Below are 15585 nucleotides of genomic sequence, written 5' to 3'. Positions count from 1 at the left end.
TTCCTCTATCATTTCATCGCTGCTCAACTCCCTCACCCCATCCAATTCATCCAACCATTGCAATCCCAAGCGAAGGCCTTTGCCCATTTGATCCACATTCTCTGTCACTTTTTGTCAGCTTCCTGTTTGATATTGCACCAAGTACCAAATCCTAGTCTATTTTTAATGGTCCCCTCATTACTCACAGTGTCTCTCTTTACCGCCATTTTCTCCTTAAAGCCCACCTGTCAATGTGTAATAAAAATAGAATATTGTGAGGGTACTCAGCGAGTTTGGCAGCATCCATGGGGAGAGGCACATTACCAGTACTCTGGTGAAAGAGGTACCTGCTCCTTTGCTTTATAACTCGATATAAAATGCTCACTTTGATCTTTCTTGCAATGGTTATGGATTTGCTCTGTGCTCTGTAACCAGGACCCACCATTGTATGTTTGATCTGCTCCAGTTTCGAGGAGTGTTGCATTATTTTGAGGTGGAGTGAAGGGAATGTTTTTTTGAAATGTCATTATGACTCCGTACAGTAGAAGTTATCTGCAGACACTAAGATAATGAAGGGGGGAAGCCCAAACCATCCACTTACACTTACCTCTTCAAACTATGTAAACAAATGAATGAGGATGCACTACATGGCCCAGCCAGCCCCACAATTGTGGAAGTTGGGCCTCTGACCTGGACCCACTGCTGAGTCCAGTGGTGGAATGGGAGTTTGGATGAGCTGGGGCCTCCCACTCAATCCTGACCATTGTGTTTCCTTGTCAGACATAAGAGTCAGGAGTCTACTCCCCCAAGTACTACTCCTCATTGGTGCTCTCTATGAAAAGCATTACACTTCATCATTATACTTTCTCATGACATAGAAGGTGGCCCATAGGCCCATGCAGTTGATGTTGGCTCTCAGAGCATTTCCATCAGTCCCATTGCCCAACCTATTGCCTGTAATTCTTTTTCTCTCTCACATGCCCATCAGCTCCCCTTGATTCCCAGGATTCCCATGCATTTCTATGGAAAATCTGCAAACTCCACACAGACAGCACCAGAGGTCACGATCGAAACCGGATCACAGGAATTGTGAGGCAGCAGCTCTACCCGCAGATGATGGAAATGTGGAATGAAAAGGATGAAGTATTGTAAGTACTCAGTTACTTAGTCAGCATCTGTTCAGAGGGAAACAGAGTTAATGTCTCATGTAGATGATCTGTATTCAGAACCTCTGGCTAACAATCAGCAGGTAGCAGTTTATTCGGTTTGTCTGAAGACAGGTTGACGCTGAGCTGATGGAAGCAATTGCAGTTTTCAACATAATCCTGTTAAAATTAGACTAAAAACTTGGTGACTTGATGATATAACCACTCTATTCAGTTTATTAAATAACTTGGAACTTGGCACATGAGATTGTTATAAGGTCATAAGATCATAAGTTATTGGAGCAGAATTAGACCATTCGTTCATTGGGTCTACTCCGCCATTCAATCATGGCTGATCCATCTCTCCCTCCTAACCCAATTCCCCTGCCTTCTCCCTGACAACTGTACTAATCAAGAATCTATGTATCTCTGCCTTAAAAATATCCACTGACTTGGCCCCCACAGCCTTCTGTGACATAAAATGACTGGATTGTCATCAAATACCATGTTTCTTTAATATTATTTTGCGAGGTAAATCTATCACCTTTAAACAGTCTAGCCTATGGACGACTGAAAACACACCGTGCCACTTTTAATTTTCTTGGAATATGGAGCAGCGAATCACTCACATGCTCTAAAACCACTTGGGTCTTTACCACATGGCCAAGCATTTAAGAAAGAGTTAGCTAAAATAATTAGGGATGGGCATCGAATACCGACTTTCCCCATGACATCCACATCAAGAAAGTTGTTAAAAAAATAACACTGGAGAGAAATGGGACAAACAACATAGTAGGCTGGTTGCATCTTGAGTTCATCTCTCTGTTTACAGGATTTTGCATAATCTTAAAAAGTCATCCCATCTCTGTAGCATGCACCAGTACTTATACAATAATATTTTTATCATTAACTTAAAACATGTAATAATGCTTTTGGCTGATTGCATTGGCTGCAGTGGGAACAATTGAAGCCCTTTGTATAGGCCGCATGCAGTGCATAAAGAATTGTTGCAGGGTCAAAAGGATTGAGCATGTTTATTTTTAAGTGTATTAAAAGCATTGCTAAATTAGGGAACAAGAAATATTGTGCTAATGCATGGTGGCATTTATTATTGATATTGCATGCTGTGATTTCTACACCAAGGAGTCTCCTGCAACAATTCTGAAATAGTAGGAAAGGCATGGGGGCAAGCAAACCAAACATCAATAATGTAATATATTTTTGAAAAAGTATATTTGCAAGGCATTAAAATATGAAATAATTATGAGGTGTAATGACAGAAGATTAGGGTTCAAATCCTTTAAGTTCAAATTTATTTAATTATTCAACTTTAAATTCCCCAGCTGCCACAGTGGGATTTGAACTCCCAACTCTGGAGCAATGGTCCTGAACTCTGGACTATAATCCAGTAAACTTGCCTCTCTCACATGCCCGTCAATTCCCCCTTGATTCTCCCACCAGACATTTATTCCACGGGTAATTTATAGCAGCCAATTAACCTACTAGCACAAAATGATTAGGAAGGAACTACAGGTGCTGGTTTACACTGAAGATAGACACAAAATGCTGGAGTAACTCAGCGGGTCAGGCAGCATCTCTGGAGAAAAGGAATAGATAACGTTTTGGGTCGAGGCTGATAGGGTCTCGGGTTCAGACAAGGGTTCACGGGTTCAGACGTTTTGGGTCTGAAGAAGGGCCTCAACCCGAAACATCACCTATTCCTTTTCGCCAGAGGGGCTGCCTGATCCGTTGAGTTACACCAGCATATTGTGTCGACCAACCAACACACACACCTTTGGGATGTGGGAGGAAACCAAATCTCCAAGGGCAAACCCTCATGTTCCTGGAAAGGATCTGCAAACTCCACACAGACAGCACCAGAGGTCTGGATTGAAAGGTAGGGTAAGTTCTTTATGTGGAGTTACCCCTGATGATAGTCTTCTCAGATGAGACAAGCTTCCCTGTGTAGTCAGAGCAACCAGGTAGCACAGGAAATTGGACCAATTGGATTGACCAGTTTGACCTCAACTGGGGCAGGTCCCCAATTTGTTCAAGTGCTTCTGCTGTAAATCATGTGAATGGCTACAATTAGGAGCACAATGGGCCATCCCATCCAATGAATGATTACTCCCATGGTTATGCAGGTAGAATTGAGGAAGGAGGCCTGCATTCGGGAAACTAAAAATAAAGCAGTAAATATTTTGTGAAGACAACAGGGAGAATTGTATAGTTGATTGCCTTTAGTCAAATATATGTTCATGGAAGAATTGAATCATGGAAACCAGTTGGCAGATTAGTCGCAATCCTTCCTTTTGTTTCAAAATGATTAAGATTAATGAGTAGAATTGAGCAAGGGAGAACTTGTCATATGCAATATTGTTCAAATACTAAATAGAGAGAGAAGTTTAGGGGTAAAAGCATGGCTGCTGACTAGTTGACCTCCCAGGTGTTTGTGGTCCATACTGTCCATCTGCAGGTAACTGAATCTGTAAGGTTCAGGGAGAGTATGAGTGATGGCAATGCACTTGGCTTGATCATAAGCAGAGGAGAAACTGTTTAAGAACTTAAAATGGGCAATGGGGTTTGGTGGGTCCATCTGGTAGGGTGCAAATGTGTTAAAAATGGCAAAAGATGCAACTGGTCTCCAACTTCAACCCCTCTCTGCACCAGGTTTCCACAGAAGGAACAGGTCTGCCATTGAAACCTTTGAAGGAAGCTGTGCATTCATTTTATTTTTGTTTGTAGCAGACATTTGAGGTTAGAACAAATTCATTAGGGAAGAACAGAACGGTTTCCTCAAGTCCCAGCAAAAATACCTCCTGTTATCTCCACGATAACTGACCTGATCTAGTACAACTCCTGATATTCCATCACATCTTCACCCCAACCCATCTCTCGCGATTCGAACTGTCCCTGATACACCTATCTGTACGTTCATTCTGCAGCCCTCTGCCATTATTCACCACTTTCCAACAATCTCTGCCGCAGACAATGAATAAATTAGCTCCTGGGTTGAGGCCTATTTTAGAGACCCTCATACTCAAGGCAATTTTAAACAAAATAGTCTTTCATTTGTACTACACCTCTTCAAGACTTACAGATCTTCAAGTTCCTCTCCAACAATGATCTTTCTTTGAGATTTAGTCACCACTGTAATGCTGGAATACAGCCAAATTGCACTATGTAAAGAGAGTGTGAGAGTGACCAGCCAATCTGTTTTAATAACATTGATTGATGGATAGGTATTGTCTAGGATGCCAGAGGGAACTCCCTGGTCTTTTTCAATAAAAGGTCATGGGATATCTTCATCTGCATGAGACAATTTATGTATCTATAAGATGCATTTGTTTGCAGGAATTATCTTTGTACCTAGTGCGCACCGTCACGCTGAAAGAACAGCTACCCTGGCACCCATGTTCCAGTCATTCACTGGTATCTCGTAGCATCTTAGACAGTGCTGCACTCCCTCCCTGTAGCAGTGGAGCGTAATTGTAGACTCTCTTCCTGGATTATTGCACTGGGGTGGAAACATGACTGGTTGAGTCAGAGACAAATGGTGGTCCCGTCCAACACGCTTCCCACTAACATTCCCCTCAAAAACCTCAGGACATCAAGCAAAGTAACGATGCAGTGTCACTGCAAGTGGCACGGTGCTGTGTTAGAGCAGAGTGTTGTTTGGAAGGAAGGAGGAAGCCAAGTTTAAGACAGCAGTTGTTGAGGAAGTATTTAAGTTCTGCGATGCGTAATGCAATTTCAGCATAACAAACCTAAAAAGTAGAGCGAAAGCAGAAACCGGCGCTTTTGGCTGTGATTATGAAAGAACCATGAAAGCTATGTCTCTAAGGAACCAAAAAAATATATCATTTTTAAATGGACTAGAGAGATACCAGTTTGTATCTGTGGAAATGCCTGGAGCAGATAGCGTGACCACAGGGAGCTAACAGGGCAATGAGGGCAGTGAAGGGACTGGGAACTAAAAACCATAGGGGCACACCATAATAGTTAATCGATGCCTGGTTCCTGTCCGACAATTCTGGTAAAGGAATCTTCATGTCTGACCAATGTTTATTGTGACTTTTCAGATTTTCGCTGTTAATTCACAGCACACAGGCATAAAAAGCACGCAAGCCTTTCCACTGAAAATAAAATAAATCTGCTTGAAATTAATTTACAGATCCTTATTAAGTGTTCAATTTCATAGGCACATGCATGCATATGTATGTTACATATATTGTCACGGTGTGTGCGTAAACATGATGAAGAAACCGTCTAGTGGAATGTCAGCTGGCTATGGATTAAGCTCAGAGATTTAGCTGGGAAGATTTGTCACTCCAATAATACTATTTCTACACTCCAGAACAATGAGCAAAATGAACTAAAACCCCAGCAATGAGGCTTAATCTCATTAGAATTCCTTGTCTGAGCTGACCTTGGAAAGATACTAACCACTGTGAGTGACATTGTGTGCTGGAACCAGGGTGCCAGGGGACCAGTCCTATCAATGTGAAGTTGATACTTACTGTGTATTTGGTACAAAGGTATTTTCTACAAATAAATGCATTGACCAACACACAAAGGTAAAGTATTTCCTATTTCAGGAATCGAGACTGAATTGCAATATTAACGTTTATTTTATTTTTGAACTGGTCAACAATGCTTTTGTGAAACTACTCAAATTATCTTGCATGCACACAACAGATTTTTATAAATCACAGGCGCTTTCAGGCCTTATCAGTCTTTTTCCCACTCTTTATTTGCTGCTGCTCCCTCGCAACCACCTCGCTGTAGTGTTTTTCTGCAGATACTAAGGCTTCGCATGTTCCTGGTCCTTCTCTATGTGTGGACATTGAATAGGATAGGCCTGGAAGTTTTATAACCAGAGTGTGTATGTTGCGAAGGTCCCAAATGAAAGCTGCTGCTCAATCTACCAGTGTGCAAGGAACGGCTGCTAAAACCAGTAGCTGGCTAGCAGCTCATGTTTGGTTGTTGGTTCTGGGTGGGGTATAGCAGCAGGGAAGAGGGTGGAGAGTGGGGAGAGTAGGGGAAAGATGAATCTTTTATTTCCACGTGTACAGAACATGTTCCAATCCCTTTTGCCATCTTGGAACAGCTCGGAACAGAGTTAAAATTGTACGTGACCAACAAGCTCATCAACCCCCACCCTTCAGGTTATTAAAGGGGCCTGGCATTTTCTTAACAGCTTCATCCACTGCCTGACCTGTTGACCAACATGCTTCCCCACCACACATAACGTCTGTGAAAATACACCGCAGATATTCACTGAGGTTACTCTGACAGCGCTACCCAAATCTACGAACATTATCACCTGAAGGAGAGAAACCTCTGGCTCATGACAATGTCAACTCTTGCAGCACTGATCACCCTGATATGTTAATTGGTCTCTGTTCCTTCATCATCACGTGGTCCAAACTCTGGAAAACTCACCCACTGCGGTACTACAGCGATCCAAAAGATTGCTGATCCACAACTTTCTCAAGGCAATTAGGGATTGGCAATGTATGCTGTTAATAGTATATATAAGAATTAAAGTAAAACTTAATTGTCATCCATGAGGTCTAATGACGGAAGATCCTTCTACCTTGGCTGAGACTGACGCCCATAGAAATGACCATAATCTGGCCATATAACCCACGGGAAAAACTCACTGGATCATCCTGGTATTGTAAAGCAAAACACTGTAGAGGGAGGAAATCTGAAATAAAAACAGTAAATGTCCAGCTGGTTGGGCAGCATCTGTGGGAAAAATAGTCAATACTTCAATGTGTTAATGATCTGCCTGTGCATCTGAATATTGTCCAAGAAGCTGTAATAACGAATTTTGCTCTTCTATTTGTTCTTTTAAATATCATTTATTGGTCAAAGTTCGCCTTTCACAGGATTTAAGAGTGCAAATCAAAGCTGCAATATCTCCAGTTCTTTCATTTTTCCTTGTTCTCTTTCAATTTATCAATAATAACATTAGTCTTAATATTAAAGGAACGATGAACAGCAAATGATCTGGCTTTCTGTGCATGAGTGTAAGATGGTTGTAATAAAAAGGTACATGTTCTGGAACAACCAAAAGAGATTAAACACATTTAAAAAAATAACGTTCCTTGTTGTTTTAAAAGGTGAATTAAATAAAATACACAGAATTTACTCAAAGCCTTTGGAGGACGCTGAGCAGGTCTGAATGTAGAAAGCCACATGGAAACATATCGGAGGCTGTGTTTTTCAATTTTGTAAAAGTGCTTGAATTCCCGACAGAATCACTTATAACAATACGTAATGTAACACCGATGCAATGTAAGTCTAGTAGCTACCGAAACAATCCACAGCCAGCCATGCCCTCTCTGTACTGCTAGGGCATTTTGTTTGATCTTATATAATTATGATATTATTCAATGCAATATTTTTCTAATAACTGTTGATTTTGCTTTATATATAAGGTGTTGGTGTCATACCATCTGCTAATCCATGTTCTGATTAGAGGAAGGAATCTCTAAGCCCATTATTCCTAATGACAAGAGCATGATCTTTTGTGCAGCCTTAAACATTAGCTGTCGAAAGCAGAGGAGAAGAAATGTTCATAGATATCAGTGATCTCAGCCACAATTGAGAAATTGGCCCTTCTAACGCACAACAAAAGTGATACAAAAGAATTACACCCTCCATAAAGTCTATTTCCTCTGTATAATCACACAAAATGATTTTTCTTAAATATGATAATAAATCACAGCAAAAATCAATGTGACATAGTCCAACTGCTATGGCCTGATAACGCATCAATCAATATTTAGTATTTAGATTTTAATTAATACATAGCAGTGAGGATGCCTTTTAAGAGAGAAATATTATCTCAGATAAAAAATCCGGCAGCAGTGGTATACAAAAGTTGTTGCCTGTATCTGTCATTGATCAATAAGCTAGCACGCTGATTAAATACCCCTTTGAAAATACCAGGCAGGAGTATAAACAGATTGAGCTGGTGTGTACCTCCAACATTGCTGTCTGACTGGGATACCGTATGAACACAGGTCCAGCAAAACAGCACAGGAAACTCTCAAAACCCAAATCCATCTGGTTTTGAGTGCCTGGCATTTATCCAGCCCAAATAAATGACAAATATTTAGATTTTCAAACCAAAAAATATATTTTGTTGTTTTCAGAAAAGCAGCAAACTGTTGCCAACATTTATATAGCAGGCTTAGGTAAAAGTAAAATATTAAAGAGAAAAATAAAGGGTTTGCAATTAGATATCTACAGGAAAAAAAAAATGCATACAGCAAAGCTGCAACAGATGATCCGAGCCCTCTAATCATGAAAGTAATTTAATCACAATAAAAGATAGACACAGCCAAGTGTCCAGAAATTGTGCAATCTGCAACTAAACTGTACAATCTATTCTACTATATGAATGTATTTATTTTACACCACTTTTTTTAACTTGGGAGAAATGTGTCGAATGAGGACAGCAGGCTTGGCGAAGTCTTCAGCAATTAGGTTATCAATCAGATTGGATTCTCTGCTTGACATAATAAATACTGCAGGTTAATTATATTTACGGATCTTATGAAAGAAAGGATACATGTGTACAAGAGCAGAAACAGAGGAACTCTTCACATCCTGGAATACACTGACGTTCTTTTTATATCTGTTGTCTGAAGCACAGATCAGGTTGACTGGTGTTTATTGGAACTATCAGTTTTAACATAAATTTACAATGCCTGCAATTCATGTGGTATTGTATCTATTTCCCAATGATTTCAGTACTTTGTTCACTGATAAAATAAATTACAGTGGTTAAATCTAATCCTTTTTTTTCAAATAAGCTTCAGAGAATATTAGAATTCATTTTATTTTGACATTTTTTAGGCTTTCTTTATGGCTATGTTTTTTTAAACAGAAAACGGGTATCCATGAAAGAATTATTCTACTAATATTGCATAAGGATTTTATGTGACAGTAAACAAACTTAAAGTCGGAGAATTTTTCTGTAGCTTTTTTGTGAAGGTGAGCTATTACTTGAGATTTTAACCTTGCTCTGTTGCCTCCTTGTAAGAAGACCATTAATTCTGGGACTCATCCTTTTAAAGATTGCTATTTTCTTCATCGGTGGCGAACTGGTCCTGCAAAAGTCTTAAAAATAAAAAAATGCCTATTTTGAAAATATAGATAAATATTAATTTTTACTGCAACTGTCAAGATTCAGTATTTAGAAAAACGTAACATTTCCAGCGATCTAGAGTTAATTTCCAACTTTATTCACTAAAACTAAAAAATGAAAGTATCAGAAATACAATACAAATCTACTTACATTTAAAAGGCAAATGGCATTTAGAAGTGTACATCTGGAGAAACACAGACCAAGCAATACATCTGTTTGCAATATTTTCTTTCAAAGAATGGTTATATAATAAAATTTCTGTTAACTCTTTAATATATCTAACATTTTATTATATTTTAATAAAGGCAGGGTTTTACTGAGAAGCAAATGACTGTGAGCTCCATGTATTGTTTAGGGTCGATAACAACGAGATCTGTGACTTGAAATGCTCAGCAACCATCAAACAACTGGCTCACAAAATATGTGTTAAGTTTACCTTTGTAGCTATCCAAAGCAAAGAAAAAATGTTTTTTGTCAACTATAATTTCCACTGGAAATGTTATCCTTTGTTTACCTTCTCTATCCACCGAGAAAAAGTCTGTGACCTCTCTTTCCATTTAAATAACTTTCCAAAGCACAAACTGCCCAACGATTTTAAAAAAATCCAGCAAGGTGGACTTGGTGATGTACATGATTGTTTTATTTTTAGACATCATGAAATCAGAATGAAGAATCCAGACCTAGATTAAAAAGAAAGCTTCTGACATGACAGGCAGTGGGTAGACAGGGTTTTTAGTTTACGTAGGCTGTAAGCTGAATCAACTGGAAAAATTTGATCACTTTAATTTACTATATCCAGCATGCCTGCTTGACTTGTCCACCACTTTTATCAAGGCTTGTGAGGCAGTATTGATTTTTTTATTTTCTATGTAGGATAAGAAGACAGAGAGTTAGCAGCAACAGTGAATGTAGAACTTTCCTCAGATTACTGCTATTCTCTAGTTTATTGCATTCTGTCGTTTGCAGTTTCAGATGATGTTCAGTATGTCAGGATTACTTCAAGCAGGAAATAAGGTGAATAACAATAGAAGATGCTGGAAGAGAAAGATTGAAAAAATAGGCAAAGTAAAAAAAAAGAGATGGGATTGTAAAGAAGAGAAGCAGATGCAGGAATGAGAAACTGAAAATGCTGCTAAATTATCGTAGTAAGTCACTAGAACCTTAACATGTAAAGAAAAATGTTACATTGCAATAAAATGGAAGATATACTGTTTGTTATATTTTGCTTCTTTTTTTGTCTTTGAAGCATACAATCAGTCCAAAGTCTTTAACCGCTTAAAAGGCAATTAGTCAAAGCATTGCATATGGCCTGTTCTGACACAGTGGATTAGATTAAACTGCTTAAGTGGCAAGAATGTTCCTAGGTGTACATTTGTTAAAGCTTGTAACAAAGCACTTCACTCAAGGTAATCAGCTGTGCTTAATACTAAGATTTACAAATAAAAGAAAAACAAAATAAGACCAAGCCTAGGGGGTAGATGAGTTTTAAATAAATGCTATTACAAGATAAAGCATGAAATGTGTGTAAATGCAATCAACTGTGTAACAAGCAAACAAGAATAAAATTGAATCCTACTCATAAGGAAACACAATTTAAACTTTATATTTAAAGAACTGGATATTAGAATTCCACCTCCCACAGAAAAGTACAATGCCAATCACATCCTTTGCTTGTCAAAGTCACTTGATTAGACCTACAATCTTTTACTATCAAATATTTAGATTTGTATTTCCTTGTTCTTCTGTTTTAGACATATTATTTTGCAGATTTTGGCAATTGCAAAAGTCAAGTTAACAGAAAATTGTTTTTACGGTTTCTTGTAAATCTCAGAGCAGTTGTAAATAATAAGAACTGAATTGATTAAAATCTCTCTTTTATTATTTTTAGTATATCAATGATCTTAAAATACAAAATTGGTTTAGGTTTCCTTCGACCTCCAATAGAGTGAAAAGATGAAATTGATAAACATGATTGAATTGAAAAGATCATTAAAAAAAATAAAATTATGGCAATATAACTGCAGATTTTTTTGTATTCAGCGCACACATTAAACATAATAAGAAACAAGTTCTGAGTGAATGACCAATGTTAATGATTAAGTTTCTATTTGTCACCATAAACCTCGTTAAAGCAAAACCAGTCACATTTAATTAAATTGCAGAGTTTGATTGAAAAAAAAGAGTTTGTTTTCCTTATGCTATAAACTGTGAAGAAATGTACAACAAATTGTGGGTTCACAAAAACACTCAGGGATCACCCATACTCGATTTTTGATCAGGTTAACTATACTGCCTCATATCCCTGGGGATCTCATAGGCATCACATATACCTTTTCATCTGGGGTTGTCGGTCGCAACGGCAATATTTTTTGTCCATCAGTAGCAGATTGCAGATTCAGCTGTTGAGTATTTTCAATTATTTATTTATTTTGTCAAAACCAAATGTTCTCCCTCCTCTCTTGATGACGCTGAACCTTGTTATGCTCAGCTTCTGTATACACACAGGTTCTCTGTATTCCGGTCAATTGGCTATTCTTTGCTGAGTTGATCAAGTTGCTTCATGATTTGGCACAGCACACATTACAGTCAAACTTGCGATTCATCCAAAATTCATGGAAGAGCACGTTGCTGGGATGGGTGCGACACTGGTCGGATTCTTTACCCAACGGGAAATCCGACTGACTGTTTCTGTGAGAATGGTGCAACTCAGCCAGATGCCTAATTGAATTTGGGATCTTCCAAAAGAGAGAACCACATTGAATGGTTCGCAGCCATAGATTTAGATAATAATGAGATGGACCTTTTACTGCCTTTAGGCTGCTTTTTCTGGTGTGGTCCTTGGGTGCAGTCTTCCTTGCGAAGCCCAGCTTCTAGTTTCCAGCTCAGCGCAGGGCAATATAGAAGCTTTTCACTCACCTTGGCTGCATTTGCAGAATAACATTGGCAGGTGCTGGGGCTCTAACTCCAAAGTCAGCGGCCATCAAAGGTTTGTATATGTTTAACATATGCAAACATTCAAAATCTCTTGGGATCTGTTGAAATATATATTTTTCAAGTTAAGAAACTTCTACAGCCATGTACATCTTCGCAAACAGTGATGCACACATGACCACATGGATGAATGCAAGCGAACAAAAATGGATACATCACACATTGACACACACAAACATACAAACAACACACACACACATACACACTCAACACTCACCCAGACACAGCATGCAGACACTCACACATACACTTAGACATGCTTGCATGCTCTCACGCACACTCACGCACTTCTATACTTTCACACATTGACTTATACATTTACACACTCACATACACACTAGCACTCACAAACACACGCACACACATACATATATGCACATATATGCACATATATACACACACAAATACACAAACACATGCATACATGCACGCACACACACATGCACCCACACACACGCACACACGCACAAGCCCACACATATTTAAAGACGATTAAAAAGCATGAAAACTAGTTAAATTAAATCAAAGCTCCACCCATTTGCTGACTTCTCCCAGTTATTTAAATACATCCATGGCCCTTGCGATAGGTTTATCCCAACATGGACTCGGCAAGAGTTCACCTAGCCCAAGATGGTGGGTGCTGCACCAGGTGAGCTCAGTTGCTGGCAGTCCAGGGCCAGGGTTTTGTCCTATTATTCAACAAAACATATCTTCTGAAAAGAATCAGCATGATTAACATAGTGGTGGGATTTGATAAAGCTGCTGCCTTACAATGCCAGACACCTGGGTTTGATCCTGACCTCGGAAGCTGTGTGCGGAATTAGCACATTCTCCCTGTAAACTTGTGAGCTTCTTCGGGGTGCTCTGACTTGACGTGCATCCTTGTAGGTTTATTGGCCGCTGTAAAATTGCACCTAATGTGTATGGAGTGGATAGGATAGTGGGATAACTCATGTGAACAGGTGATCGATTGTTAGTGTGGACTCGATGGGCCGTAGAGCCTGTTTCCATGCTGTATCACTGAACTAAACATAAATTAATGGTTCTTCTGTGTAAATAATACAGGAGATTTTGAAAGCAACATTATACATTCCTCAAAGATAGACTCAAAAAGCTGGAGCAACTCAGCGGGATAGACAGCATCTCTGGAGAGATGCTGCCTGTCCCGCTGAATTACTCCAGCTTTTTGTGTATATCTTCGGTTTAAACCAGCATCTGCAATTCCTTCCTATACATTATATATTCCTCTCTTGTGATAATATTCACTTTAGAAATTGCAATCTCCCTTTCCCTAATTATTTGTCACTCGGCCAAGTGACATTGTGACTGTGGAACTGGCTAACTGGCTGTGGTTTCTATTACTAACTCTTTGGTGGTTGGGGCTTTCCTCTCTGCTTGAGTGGATTCCCCTAAGTTACTTGGCATGGGCTCCTATCTTGGGTAACCCTTGCCAATATTAGATTGCATTGCCTCATCCCGCTAACAGAAATGGAAACATTGGATTAATCTGGACTCTCAGTAAAACATCCACCCCTATCTTAAATGATTTTATGACTGATAAAACTAAATAAACTGATAACCACTGAACTAGTAATTGAAAGCATTAAACCAAATCAAAGAAAATGAACAGTTAGAATTATTTTTAATGCACAAGCCTTTTCTCCTTGGATTGCTTGTACCAGTGCTCTGGGGACTAACCTTCAGACTGTCAGGGCAATCCTGAAGATGTGTCAAATTTACAGATGGGTAGATAGATGGAGGAGTGGGCAGTGAGTCTTGTATTTTCTCACAGCCTAGCTCAAAGACAGTTGAACTTTGGCTAGCAGAGAGTTATAGAGTTATAGTCGTACAGCTCAGAAACAGGTCTGTTGAGCCATCACACTCAACCTTATCTTTTAATCCCATTTGCTTGTATTAAATCTGTAGCCTTCTAAGATCTTTTTAATCAAGTGCCCGTCTAGATGCCTCTTTAAATATTCTACTTGACAAGATCTTGAACGGAAGGAAAATCAGGGAAGAGCTGATGAGCATGCGAGAGAGAATAGGTGACATGGGAAAGAATTAGGAATAAGATTACTCAGTGAGCCAGCATGGACTTGATGCACTATTGACCTCCTATGTTGTGAGAAGATATGAGGGGAAAAAAATGGTCATCACTGTTCCCATGTCTGCTCCCGGCTTAAAGTTGAGGGCTTGATAGAAAGAGTTGTTTTTCCCCTCTGCTCTGTCACTCGGTTCATTACTGACTGTAACATGGACCTGATCTCCAGGTTGTCTTGGACCTCCTTGGGGAATTCTGAGATTTGCTGAGGCACTAGCAGTTGATAGCTGACAGTCCTCTATGATATAGCCAAGACAATTTGGGTTTGGTACTACATGGCACAGTCTCACTCCATATTGGAACAACTTCTTGAGATGAACAGAGCAAAGGATATGTGAGCCTTCCGTTACAAATTCATTCACCCATTTCGCCACAGCACTCACATATTTAATGGTCTTGTTAAACAGGATCAAGGTGACTTGTTTCCACCAGGGTTCTGTAGGTTCAGGGGTGACTGAAGAGGCCAAAATGGAACCCACAGACTCTTCAACAGGTGAAGCAGGAACTGTTGGGGTGGGTGGCAGGGTGGGTGGTTTGTGGGGTGGTGTTCTCCTTCTGAATTGTATATGGGATCCTGTGTGCTTCTGATGCGTGAGCCTGAGGTTCTCAGCTCCACCACTAATGCTCCTCCTCCACTTTCAGTACATCCATGAACCTTTTGCTCTGTTTGCCCGGTAAACTCTTCCAGTGACTGATTTCAGGATAGAAGGTTTGCTTCGGGAGTCTGATATCAGGTGTGAATTACATGGTCTGCCCACTGGTGCTGACTAGTGTAGTTAAGGCTGCAGTGTTGGGGGTTGTTGGCCTGGAAGAACCTACCAACATTGGTTCAGTCATCTTGCCCATAAATTTGGGTGATTGTACAAAGTGAATGCTGGTGGGATCTGCCCAGTGCCCCAAGGTACCTGATGTTGGTCTCAGAAGCATATAGGAGGCTAGGAATCACTGCTGACCACCAGAACATGTTTTGCAACCAGCTTTACATCTAGATCTCCAAACAGCCTTTTTCACAATTAGCTAATGATCAGTAAAAGATGGCACGTGGTGCTAACAAGTGAAGGGTGAAACAGTGCATGCATTGTAACAGTCCAGAAAGACTTTGGTGAGCTAAATGCACTGGGAAGAGACTTGTGTGAATCTACAGATCGTATCTTAGTGCACTACAAATTAAATTACCCTATTTGGTCAGTTTCTATTCTCCT

At 39.6% G+C, this 15585-nt stretch overlaps 1 long non-coding RNA gene across 2 annotated transcripts in view; it reads left to right on the top strand.

Moving 5' to 3' along the window:
* Positions 1-15585, top strand: part of LOC144593150 (uncharacterized) — a 43463-nt gene that overhangs the window by 26086 nt on the left and 1792 nt on the right. For both annotated transcript variants that reach the window (XR_013547209.1, XR_013547210.1), the window contains exon 2: positions 968-1127. This is a non-coding gene — a long non-coding RNA (uncharacterized LOC144593150). The remainder of the gene's footprint in view (positions 1-967; positions 1128-15585) is intronic.

Source organism: Rhinoraja longicauda, chromosome 4 (genome assembly GCF_053455715.1).
Source record: "Rhinoraja longicauda isolate Sanriku21f chromosome 4, sRhiLon1.1, whole genome shotgun sequence".
Taxonomy (NCBI): Eukaryota; Metazoa; Chordata; class Chondrichthyes; order Rajiformes; family Arhynchobatidae; genus Rhinoraja; species Rhinoraja longicauda.
Note: the sequence above shows the minus strand (reverse complement) of the source record. Positions and strands in the feature narration are given on the sequence as shown.